The sequence below is a fragment of the Trichomycterus rosablanca genome, chromosome 23 (assembly GCF_030014385.1).
Source record: "Trichomycterus rosablanca isolate fTriRos1 chromosome 23, fTriRos1.hap1, whole genome shotgun sequence".
Classification (NCBI taxonomy): Eukaryota; Metazoa; Chordata; class Actinopteri; order Siluriformes; family Trichomycteridae; genus Trichomycterus; species Trichomycterus rosablanca.
Window position 1 is genome coordinate 18,037,527 of NC_086010.1, and position 13,291 is coordinate 18,050,817.

The following is a 13,291-nucleotide window of genomic DNA, read 5'->3' on the forward strand; positions in this document are numbered from 1 at the left end:
GTGTGAGAAGGTCAGATCCGTGTAAGGGGGCTGATATTTAGGAACGATAGAGCACGGGGTAACAGCGTGAGTCAGGGCTGAGTCACATTTCACTGTAGGTAGGCTGTGCTTACTGTAATCCGAGCTGCAGCACTGAACCTCGGGGCTTCACGTCAGACTGCGAGGTGTTGTGGAATGCAGCGATGCGTCTGAGTCACAATGGCCGGGGTTGCAGTGCTGCATGCGGTCAGTCACATGACATGGAACATGACATGTTGTATGTATTCAGCTGAGTCTGATGACAGTGGTGTCACTGTCGGTAACAGAGGTGATGAGCGTAACAGACAGATTAATTGCATTATTTTGAGACGTGCTCACGGGGGCAGAGCTCACCGGTTCGTGTGAGTGTGGTGCTGGTGACAGTGATGAATGAAGAGGTGAAACTTAGGGCACTTGTGCAGGCATGTGGGCCGCCGCTGAAGGATGGAGGGAACGTTGTGTAACCTAATCTGGACCAGATGTGTCAGTAACACTCGCATGAGCACTCGGCTGATGAATATCTGCACGTTTCACTTATAACACGTGCAGGAACAGACCATCTATTGAAAAAAAACTGACATGACCAGCATTTATGCCACATATAATTGCTGTAAATCCTTAAGAATGGAATTAGATATTTAACTGTACTTTTTGATAATCATACAGTACAGTCTTGAGTGCATTTAGAGAAACATTTTTGCACAATGCCTGGGGAGAAGTGTTTTTTTCTGAGTTTTTAAAGGGCTGAACTCTTTGGCGTTATGTCGTGTGTACTGTGCGTGTTACGTTCACTCCTCTGTTCTCTGCTGGGAACAGGAATATCAGGTTTCCTGTGTGTGTGTGTGTGTGTGTGTGTGCAGTGCAGTGCGTACTCGCCACTTCCTCCGTTGTTCACTCACTATCAGCATCCAGCAGCACCATGACAATCAATGTGCTTCACTGCCCCCCTTTCCTTATGCTCGAGTGTGTGTGTGTGTGTGTGTGTGTGCATGCTGATTACAGAAGCTGAAGGTAGACCTCTAGATAGGTGGAGAACTTTATTTTGGCTATTGAGACAAACACACAGTGACAGCATTCTAAATACACTATATAGCCATAAGCCAAAAGTATTTGGACACCTGACCATGAGCTTGCTGGACGTCCCATTACAAAAACAACTGCTTTTAAAGCAGTTAGAGCGACCTCTGTGTGTGATCTATTCGGCTAAAACAACAGCCGCGCCTCTGAGAAGGCTTCTCACAAGACTGGTCTAGAAAGCCTCAGTCGATGTTCCAGTTCACTTCAAAGCTCTTCATTAGGGCTAAGGTCAGGGCTCTGTGCAGGACACTGGACTTTCTGGAGATAAACCAAGCTTTTCTTCATCTTTTATATAGTTGGAGGCATATAATTACCTTTATATAATAGATTTATTACACATATTAGTAACTGTTGTCGCTAAAACACACATTCAAAAATTAGAATTATTTTTTATATAGTACTGTAATAGTTCATATACCTTGAGCGACTCATTTCTTAATATATAATATGAAACAGTGATATTACTATAATAAAAAAGTTAAATAAATAAATAATTAGGTTAATAATTACATTTAGTGATTGTGTAATAATATCATAGGGCCTCAGCTTGCAGGACGCAGCACTGGTCGGTTTTCCCTCCAATTTTACATGTATTGAAAATTGAAGTGTGTTCTCAGGGCGCATTCCTGCACGATCAGAAGCGCTCCTGAGCTCCCTGAGACGACCGGGGCAGAGGTCAATGTTCCTCGCTCTCCTGGGCCCCTGACCTCCGGAAAGAGGGAGAAAGAAAGTGAGCAAGAGACAGACAGATGGAGGGAAAGAGCCGGAGCTGGCGTATTATCCCATTCTCCTGGGCCTCCGACCTTGAGGGTGAGGGCTAGACAGACTAGCAGGTGGGGCGGAGAGGGAAACTCATCATTTAGCATCCTTTTGTCGACTTAAGACCAATGTTAGCAAGCAATATGCATGCATTTTGGTGAGTATATTCACATCCACACGTGTGCAAGGTTTCCTTTCGTTATTGGGTTCAAGCCACCTGTGCACACGACCCCACAGTGGAGTTTATTCCAAACTCTTTATTAGATATTGACCTGCACTTTTGTTGAGAATCAGGTTGTATTATCAGGTATTTGTGTCCCTGAAGTCTTTTATTCCACTTTGGTTTAAGAATGGCATGCATTTTAAATGCTTATTTCAGTTCCCACACACAGGAGTGTGCATATTATAGTCGTGGTGTGTAGATAGTCGTAGTAGCTCAGTGGTTGGGGTACTGGACTAGCAGTAATCATAAGGTTGCCAGTTTAAGCCCCCACCATTAAGACAAAGCCCTTAGTTTTTAATTGCTTGAATCGTATTGAGTGATAAATAGAAGTGGTTTTGGATAAAAGCCTCAAATGTAAATGTCATGTAAATGCACTAGAGATGAATAGGCTCATTTACTAAACGCAGTTCCATCTCTGTTTTGTAGGTGGCAGTGTAGGTCTCATGTTCTCACTGCTATAAACAAGCTGGAATGACTTAAACTTTGACAAACTATTAATTCACTCTTATATTCAGGTTCTATATACAGTAGATGATACAAATAAGATGAACGGATAACAGGGTGGCACAGCGGGTAGGGTTGTGACCTCATAGCCCTAGGTTAGGTTAGGTTCAGGTTTTAATTATGAGCTTGGCTTGCTGTCTGTGGTGTTTGGCACTCTCGCTTTCTGTCCTCGAGGTGCTTGGTTTCTTTTCTCTATCCACTCTCTACAAACAAGTAAGTAAGTGAATTGCACACTTGAAGTTGCCCCTAGGTGTAAACTTGTGGGCGCGGTGCCAGGTGATGGACCTGCGCCCCGTTCAGGAGAGCACTTGCGCCCAGTGTTTCTAGCTTAGGCTCTGTATTAACAATTAATCAGAGCTGAATACTGGATGAATGAGTAAACTAAGAATGCACTGATTGATCAACCGAGTGGCTGAAAGTTTAAGACTTGTGAGTTTCAAGTTTTAATATATAATCAATTACTACTTAGAAAATGTAGATATGCTTAAGGCATGATTGCCAGTAGTCATATTTATATTTTCTTAGTAGTAATTGATTATTAAAATGTCCAAATTAAACAAAACTATTAAAAAACAAATGAAAACACTGATGCAGGTTAAATGATTAAGAGCTGTAAGTGCATTTTTGAAGGAATAGTCCAATCCCCTTATTCCTATTGTAGCTGTCCACTTTGATATGGACGCTCGGGTGGATTCAGGGATCTGGTCCAGGGATCTGCACGAACTGATTGGCTAATGCATAAATAGTAGCTTGGGCGCTCGCTATTTGGAATCATGACACAACTACCAATGGCATCTATTATTCAGACGCCTGTGAAATCCATTCTCTCTCCGTACGTGCATTTTTATCACTATTAGCTGTTAGCTGGCGTGGTGACGTAATCGGCGTAATCGCTGCCTAAGTAGAGCGTCTAAATAATCTGCCGTATGAGTTCAGGTAGGCAGCTCACCTGGGCGGAGGGAGGTTTTTGAACAGACCCTTGTTAATGGGAGGTTAAACCACTGATACGACCCTGTGGGCTGGTCTCAGGTGAATCACAGTGCTGGACGACGGAAGGATTGTGGCTCATGCTGCGCACTACACAGTAAGACATGGTGCTGAAGTGACCTGTAATGCCCACTATTAGTAAACGCCAAGCACACATCATGATCTCATGATCTCATGCTGGTCGTGACAGTGGTGCCTGTGGATATTAATAAACCCTCCGTTCCTCTGTGTGTAACATCCACGCTTGAGAAAATCTGTCAGGGGCTATTTATAGAGCTGCAGAAAAAGGGAATGGGCTCAGATTCGGTACCAGCTCATTCGGAAAGCGCCGCTCAGAAATAGCAGTGGCACGATGAAGAAGAACAAAGAGGAACAAAGAAACCTGACCACGCTGCTGTGCTATTTATAACTCGGCAGCAGCAGCAACTGGCAGAAGACGAGACGGGAGCTCCACACGCGGCGCTGACAATCAGACGCTCACGCTTCTGTTCGTACGGTCTACATGTGCTCAGCCTGGACCAGATTTTATACAGCTATGGTAGGGCTTCTCACCTGAGTCTCGACGTGTAGCGGTTGAGTTACAGTGACTACACGGGCAACCTTTACATATTAACACTTAATATGTAACACATAATAAAACTTTCAAATCCCCAGCGGTGCTATCAGCCAGTCGGGCATAGGAGAACACCTTAAGGGCCTTGCTCAAGAACCCAACAGTGGCAGCATGGCAGAGCCAGGGTGCAAACTCTCAACGTTTTGATTGATAGCCCAAAGATCTACCCACTAGGCTACCACTGTCCCATCTACATACAGACATAATTGGGTTTGTCTGGGAAGGGTGGGGTGGTCCAGGGGTGTGTTACTGCATTGCACCCCGATATTTAGGGAAAGTCGGACCCTTGTCGCAACCCAAGCCGCAACCTGGACCAGGATAAAGTGATTGTAGAACATAAAATGAATCAATAAATTAAATATTACTTAAATTAAATAATGTATGCCCACCTTGTGCCCAGTGCTTTTTGGTGAAACCAGACCCTCTGCCACCCTGATCAGAATAAATTGGTTTATTAAAATGAAATGATTGAAAAATAGTTCAGTTGTAGCCTAGCGGTTAAGGTACAGGACTAGTAATCGAAAGGTCTCTGGTTCAAGCCCCACCACTGCCAGGTTGCCACTGTTGGGCCCTTAAGCAAGGCCCTTAACCCTAAATTGCTTAGATAATATACTGTCACAGTACTGTAAGTCACTTTGGATAAAAGCACTCTCACACACACACACACACACACAAAACAAACAACACTACAGATTCATCCTTCTAATATTCATATATCATAAGTTTAACACAAAGTGTTTGTGTGGGTGGCACGGTGGGTAGTTCTGTTGCATCACAGCAAGAGGGGTCTGGGTTTGATTCCCTAACCCGGCGACCAGGTTCTTTTATGTGTGGAGTTTGCATGTTCTCCCCGTGTCTGCATAGGTTTTCTTACCACAAGTCGAGACATTCAGGCATTCAGGTCAACTGGAGCTACTAAAAATGTGTGTGTGTGTGTGTGTGTATACATGTTTGGGTTGTTTGCTGTCTTTCGCCCAATTATTGACCCTACACACATTCACAAGTATATAAATGTACACATTTCTCAGAGCGTGCTGTAGGATGCATTTAAAACAAAGCGTTATTTAAATAACACAGTAGTGTAATAAAAGAAATTTGGTTAAACTCGACCATGACCTTGAGACGATTCCCGAGCGCCCTTCCCGTGCCGCCATCCCTAACGAAGAAGAGCCGTATAAAACCCCACGAGCGCGCCGCCCGTTTCATCACGCCGTGAGCTGCAGGTGACGAGCAGATAGCAGAGAGCCGCGCCTCCCCATCTCTCAGAGAAAGTCCTGCCGTGGAGCTCGCTCGTTTGGAGCCATTCATCAGAGCTGACACTTTAATAAGAGGCGCCTCCAATAGGGTGTGAGCTCTCTGCTACCTGGCAGAAGCAATTTTCTCCACCGCATGCTGGAGACAGTGAAGAGCCCGAGAATGAAGCCAGATCTGCTTAACCAACTTGCATAATAAGCTCGCCAGCGCTCGTGTGGTTCATTATGAAGAGATGTTTAGTCCAGTGTACCAGCTGATGAATTTGCTTAAACGTGATGTCGTATCCTGAGTGGAAAATCAAACCTACACGTTTGAGCTATAAAACAGGCTTCACTTACTTATTGTTTGTGCTGCTTGAAAGAAGAGCGGGTCAAAAAAAATCAGCGGTACCTTGAAACTTCAGTTTCAAGCTATTTTTTCCAGTAAGGATGTTTGGGGAACCTGATAATGCATCCATGGTCCTGTGGAACCGCATATATTTTAGGCTAATATAAAATAATGGGGTAGTTTTTGACACTTAGTCACTTACATTCAGCATTTAGCAGACGCTTTTATCCAAAGGGTTAAGGGCCCAACAGTGGGTTTGAACCAGTCACTTAAAATAACACAAATATAATATAAAAACCCTGAGATACAATTGAAACATGCATTTGAGCTTTACTTCTTTATTGTTTCCTTATGCTTCCTAACGGTGGAGCTGCTCGATTTTGGAATACCCTATTCCGTTCAGTACCGGCGCATTCATATTGCTGTGCCGTTATTTCCTATGAAGTTGTAAATTTCTTTGTATAAAAGTGAGCAAGGCTCTTATTCCCCAAATGATTGAATTTGGTCCCAGTCGTGAGTCTCTTTGGATAAAAAGTGCAGGCTGAGTGCTGTAAATGTGAAAGCAAGCTGTGCCATCACACAGAGACTGGCTGTGGTTTTGGGCGAGTGTAAGGGCATGTTTTCACATCAAAGAGAATGAGTAAGACCTGAAAATGCTTACATTCTTTTTCTTTGCGACATTAGCCTCATAGCTGCAATGCAGAACCAAAACATTCCACGTATGATGAGCTACACTTGAAAAAAGTTTTTCTGCTCTACTTTTTACTTAAACAATCACTGAATAAACAAACAAGCATCAACGTTTTCTTCCTGAATACAGTAAAAAACAGAACGAACCATCTGAGATATGTTAATGGGAACAAACAAGATGTTTATTATACATGATGTTCTAGTAGATCGTAACTTTGTCCTACTGAAGGATCAATGCCAGGTGTGGAGAAATGAGGTGTGGTGGAGGAAGCAGCTTCTGTTTAGATGACACATCGGAATGAAAACAGCACACGGAGCTTTTAACTTTGAAGCGAACAAAGCTGCCGATTCTTCAGCCGTGTGTGTTTACACGAGAGCTCAGCTGGAGGGCAATAAGCTGCTATATACACCGGTTACATACCATTAAAATCACATTTCACTTTCACGAAAACGCACCTCAAGTAGAGCTTTAAAATATGTGAACGATATAAATTTTACAACCCTGAGTCCGCCAGTGAAATCGCTCCAGCTGCAGGGTGCCGCCATGTTATTTTCTAATTAGCCTTTTATGTCATTTATGTACTTATTATTTTATGAGAGACCTCGGTCAGGCTGGTATTTTTGGAGCTACTAATAAACGTCCTAATTGCCCAAAACAGACAATGAATTAATGAATTAATATTAGCCTTTAGGACACAGACGAAACAATTATTGATTAATATTTGAGGCCCTACCTAATTCACGGCCGTCAAAATCATGTCACGGACTGCAAAATGAGCTGTTTTCTGTGTAATATTCAATTTGCTGTGAAATTGAAACTATAATGTTTGTGTTCAGCGATTTACCGTTTTTTATTCGTGTAGCGTTCAAGTGCCTCACGTTTACTGGTTAATCTGCACTATGAGGCGTCCTAGCAATCCTACGGCAATTCAGTTAGCAATCGCTTAGTCAAAATGTCCAAGATGTCGAAGTAAAGCAGCTAAACACACAACTCTGGTAACTGAGTTTGGAACTAACAACCAATTCTGTGAACACGTGGGTGGTGGGTATGGGGTGGGGGGGTCAATGCAAGTTCTCTCAGGTTCAGATGATGTTCTCAGAAACTTTGTTTGCAAACACACCGCCCCGTTTTAACCCCAGCGCTCACGGTGGGAAGGATCAGTTTCTATAAATGCATGGAATTCCCGGTGCACGCTTTATAAGGCCGCGCAGTCCTCCACACCCTAAACGATGACTTAGCAGCGTGAAGGCCATGTTCATATCAGGAGCGGACTGGACTGCAGCTGCTAATTTCGGGGCCGCTCATTACAAGGACGCTAAAATTACCCCCACCGAACATACCCCGGCGACCGTGTATGCCGTATATACCCCGGGCTAAAAGTAGCCGACCCCCTGCTTGTTTTGGCCGGCGGCACGAATCACTTCCGAATCGCGATCCAGTAACGTAAGCGCGGCTTTAAAATAGCAGCGGCCGCCCCACAGAAACCACGAGCAGCCTCGAGTGACCGCGGGTGGGATTTTTCTGAGCTCTGAAACCCGACGAGGCCGAGCGCGACACCCCGGGGCTAACGGGGCGTCCTGGATGCTCGGGCCGTCTCTTTCTGGGCTTATAAAAACAGACACAAACAGAAATCTATTAATAAATAATGCAGAGCGGAGAAGTGCATCCAGGCCCGTCATCTATTATGGATAAATAGTCACGTGTAAGCCACAAGCTCAATAAAATGTGACAGTTCTGCTGACGAGCCCGGGTAATGATGAATGTTTGAGACTCTGCAGTAAAAGCATGTTTTTATTTCTTTATACATTTATTTAAACCGTGTTTTACGGTGCAGGAGCAATTCTTTACCAGGGGGGCAAAAAAAAACGCTACAGGTCCGGTCTGTGCATGCTGTATTTTTGGCTGCATCAGGAATTGTTGGTACATGATCAGAAAACAAATAGGGAATCTTTTATTGGAACGTTCTAGCCACAATAAATGCTTTACCACTGTGTTATCCTGGTCAGGGCCACGGTGGGTCCCTGAAATCACTGGGCAAGGTGCAGTAACACACCCCAGACAGGTCATCAATCCTTAAAATCTAACAGCACCGATGGGGATTGGAACCCTGCATCCCAGCAGTAGTGGACTAGTCCAATTTACTGCGGTGCCATCGAGGACCTTAATAATAATAATAATAACAATAATAATAGTGGCAGTGCTAATGTTAAGAGTAGAAACGCCATTATCAAAGCACAACCCGCTAGCGCGACAGCTAACGTCTCCCTCCGTGTACCGAAAACGCTTAAACTGTCCCTGACGCCCCAATTTACAAATAAACACACTTGTATAAATCACCTTTATACAGATTACATTTGTAAAGAACTCCATTGGTTGCTCCGCGTTCACATTCGTCCACCATGTTTGTAGTTTTTTGTGAGAAAAGTCGTGCCGCACTGAATGCTGGGATTGCCTTCAGCGCTCGTTATTTAGTCAGATTATCACTCAGAATTAAGGCGCCTCAGTAGGAGCATTTTAAAGTATCTAAGAATTTAGACACGCCCTCTTCTCAGGAGAGTAAAATGCGTCTGCCCCCCTTCCTTCCTTTGCTCAATCCTCCCACCCTGATGCACATAATCCCCTCCCGCCATTAGCACGTGCTATTAATCATTATACCGACTGCTGGACATGAAGCAGCGGTCGCTCCACATGTCCTGTGTGTGCGCGTGCATGTGTACATGTTTGTGACGAGCCTACAGGGGGCACCGTGCTGCTACCTGGGTTCGACCTTTAGCGTGACCGCCAGCGTGAGATCCGTCTGATGGACGGACGTGCACGTGTCCGTCTCGCTGCGCGCCAGTGTGTGTGTGTGTGTGGAACGGCACATGCTCCACCGTGTGTTTCCCAGCCTGGCTCTTCACCTGGCCGTTGCTATGGGAACAGCCAGACGGCAGCAGATCTCGGCCCGGTCTCCGGTGGGCGTCGGGGGAGCGGGGCATGTCTCGGAGCACCCTGCAGACTGGAACGTATCCCCCAGACGCACGTGCGATCCGTCTGATGTCGACCGGTGCTGCTTGTTTTTTAATTATGATTATTTGTTCTGTCCTTATTGTTAATAAAATAAAGATTTAAGCTTTTCTTCAGGTCGCAGCTTTGAAGATGAATAAATAAATAAATGCTGCAACTACAGTATATGGCCACTTTATGGCTTCTCGCAACAATTTAAAGTATGTCTGTGGGAATTTGTGGCCATTTAGACAAAAGATGACAGCATATGTACGGCTTGGTTAAGATTCCTGTTAATACCAAAGCTGTTGAGTGGGACTGAGGTCAGGGGAACAGTAAAGGACCTTCCCTAAACTGTTGCTGCAATGTTATAAGCATGTCATTGTTCACTTGAAAAGAACTCAGCGCTGAGGAGGTGCCGGACTCCTCGTTATTCAGTCAGATCATCACTCAGAATTAAGGCGCCTCAGTAGGAGCATTTTAAAGTTTCTAAGTATTTAGACACGGCCTCTTCTCAGGAGTGTAGGATGACGTTTTGGGGTTTTTCCCGGGAAATGTGGACCTGCCACGACCCTGGTCAGGATAAAGTGGTTGATAATGTGGCTGTGAGATCCAAAAAAAAAGAACAGTACATAATAAACAAGGGCTTGTCGGCGTGGCAGCCTGGGTTTATTTAACGCGTAGGAGTGAAGAGTTTCCCAGCTCAGGACGAGCGGAGGATTTGCTGTGCTGGGAGTTTCTCTGCGTTATGTTGGCGTGTTTATCTCACCGGTTGCACACTTCTTTCCTTTGTGATTTGTCAGCCGCCGCGTAACCAGAGGAGGACCGGGAGTTCGGAATAGGGCGTGCGCTCATGTCGGGGGTGTGCGCGTCTGTCGCGGAACAGAAGCGTGGGCGGAGCGGGAGGGAACGGCTTGGACACGGGCCTAAGTCGGCGCCTCGTATCCCCCTCCACCCACTCAGATCCACCCTCACACACACACACACATGTACACACGGAGACACGGAGGCGCACCACTCCTTCTCAGAGCGTCGGGGTGAGGCGCGGAGCAGAGGCAGGAAGGAAGGGGGTGAAGGGAGGGCATCCCATGTTCAGCGGCATGTGAGCCGGCTCGACCGCCAGACGCTTACATAAAGCCTCTCTCTCTCTCTCTCTCTCTCTCTCTCTCTCTCTCTCTCTCTCTCCCCGACTCTCTCAGTCTCACGTTACCTCTCTCGCTCGACAGGAGCCGGACTCACATGGTGCCGCATGTGAGACCGCGGCGTCCTGCCTCTCCCACAATCCTCAGATACGTTTTCATTAGCGTGATCTCCAGCGCCACAGGAAGTCTTCATTCTCTTCCCAGCGCCGGTTCTGTCACAATCAATTTACTAACGAGGACGGAAAGCTGCGCTAATGGTTAACGTGCAGAAGCGCCTCAGTTCCTGCAGACGCAGCACAGCTGACCCGCGTTAGTAACGTAATCCCATTTCCTCGTACTTACGTCGGCTGTTGATATTGACGTAAGCTTAGCGGCCGTTATGAAATCACAGCTTCCGTTTTCCTTTGACTCTCAAATGATCAGCATGAGGTACAAGACTTTTCCAGTGTAATCTGCAGTTTGCTGTGAAATTTAAACTTTAAGGTTTGTGTTTAGTGATTTAAAGCTTTAATTCGCCTCACGTTTACTGGTTCATCTACACTATGAGGCGTCCTAGCAATCCTACAGCAATTCAGTTAGCATTCGCTCAGTCAAAACGTCCAAGATGTCGAAGTAAAGCAGCTAAAAACACGACTCGGGTAACTGAGTTTGGAAAACTAACGACCAATTAAAATGCGTGGATGCATTTTATGTCATCCTACGCTCCCGAGAAGAGGGCGTGTCTAAATTCTCAGATTCCTTAAAATGCTCCTCTTGAGGCGCCTTAATTCTGAGTGATGATCTGACTGAATGACGAGGGAGCGTCCGACGCCTCCTCAGCGCTGAAGGCAATCCCAGCATTCAGTACGGCACGACTTCTCTCACAAAAAACTACAAACATGGCGGACAAATGTGAATGCGGAGCAACCAACGGAGTTCTTTTCAAAAGCAGCCTTTTTTATATATATTTTTGTTTATGCTTTTTCTCCCTTTTAGCGCGTCCAATTGCCCGATTGCGTCACGCTTCCTCTCCACCAATGCCGATCCCCGCTCTGATTGAGGAGAACGAAGCTAACCCACGCCCCCTCCGACACGTGGGCAGCAGCCGTACGCATTTTGTCACCTACACTTTGACGAGTGCAATGCGGATCAGCACTGTGTACGGAGATACACACCCTGATAAGCGCACTCTTTCCCCACCTCTGTGCAGGCGTCATCAATCAGCCAGCAGAGGTTGTAGTTGCATCAGTTATGAGGAGTCCCTATCCGGCTTTTTAATACACTTTTTAATACCCCACCCCTATCTGAACAACAGGCCAATCGTTGTTCATGTGGTTGCTCAGCCCAGCCGGCAGGCAGAGCCGAGAGTCGATACGATGTATTCCAGATCCCAGCTCTGGTGTTCCAGCGTGTGTTTTCACCACTGCGCCATCTGAGCGGCCCAAAAGCAGCCTTTTAATTACTAGTCCAGTACCTTAACCGCTAGGCTGCATCAAATGCCCCTAAAAAGTCTAAACTACACAGTGAAACTAGCAGTTAATGAAAATGAACTATAAATAAAGTGAATGTTTTGTTTCTTGAGGGTATAAAGCAGCTTTATTTTCTTATATTGATGCTATAACTATACGTTAGGATGGATGCCGACTCGTGCTTTAATGCTTCAACCCGACATAAAGACCAATTCTGAATTAGTAAGTGATATTCTGGAACCCAGCGTGGTGAAGTAGCTAATGGAGCTGAACACGTACGTGATGGTCGCGGGAGGCTCGGTTAATGTGAGGTGCTTACATATTATTACTGTAGTTGATTAACACCGCCGGTGGGGGACAAATAGGAGCGAGTAATTATTTTCCTAATGTGTACAAAAAGATTAGCAGCTAAGAGCCGAGTGTGTTTACACGAGTGCAGGAGCCGACCTGCGGGCAGCTAATTGAAAAGCCTGGCTTCTGATGGCCAGAAGAGCTTCAGTGTGATTAACACTCGATATATATACATATACTGACATTTACAGGATAACAATTTTAGTAGTGTGATCAGAATTATGATACATTATATTCACACTAAGCTTCATGTCCTGGACTAGTCCTGAGACCCTGTCCGACCTTCCTTTGTGTGGATGCTGGGGACCCCGATGGTGTCCAAGGAGGGTGTATATTCGCCTGACACACACTCCCTCTGACGTGTGCGCAGTCCACCAATCCCTTTTTATTCACCCATACTTCTGTGGATTTGCCACGCCCTGATCTCTGCGCTCTTCCACTTTCTGTACATTTTTATATTAAAATTCTCTGCATTTATCCAAAGCGACTTACATTTATGACTGAACACATTTTTTAAGCAATTGAGGGTTAAGGGCCTTGCTCAGGGGCCCAACAGTGGCACCTTGGCGGTGGTGGGGCTTTAACCGGCAGCTTTCTGATTACTAGTCCAGCACCTTCACCACTGAGCTATCACTGCCCAGTGGTTCTGTACAGGCGCCCTGGGCAACCAAGGTCCTTACACAGATAACAAACCCACCCCGCCTTAGTTTAGTCGTCCCGGTCCGGTTATGCCTGCCTGGGGGCGCCCGGCCAACCCGTAGCAGAGCCGAGATTTGAACCCGGTAGTTCATAATCTCAGTGCTGGTGTGCTAGCGGATTGTCCCGCATGAACTGTCCCATGGCTCTTGTTTCACTTTGCACCACCTGGTTTAAGTGTTTAGCTGCATAGCATCACCGTCAGCGGAAATCCAT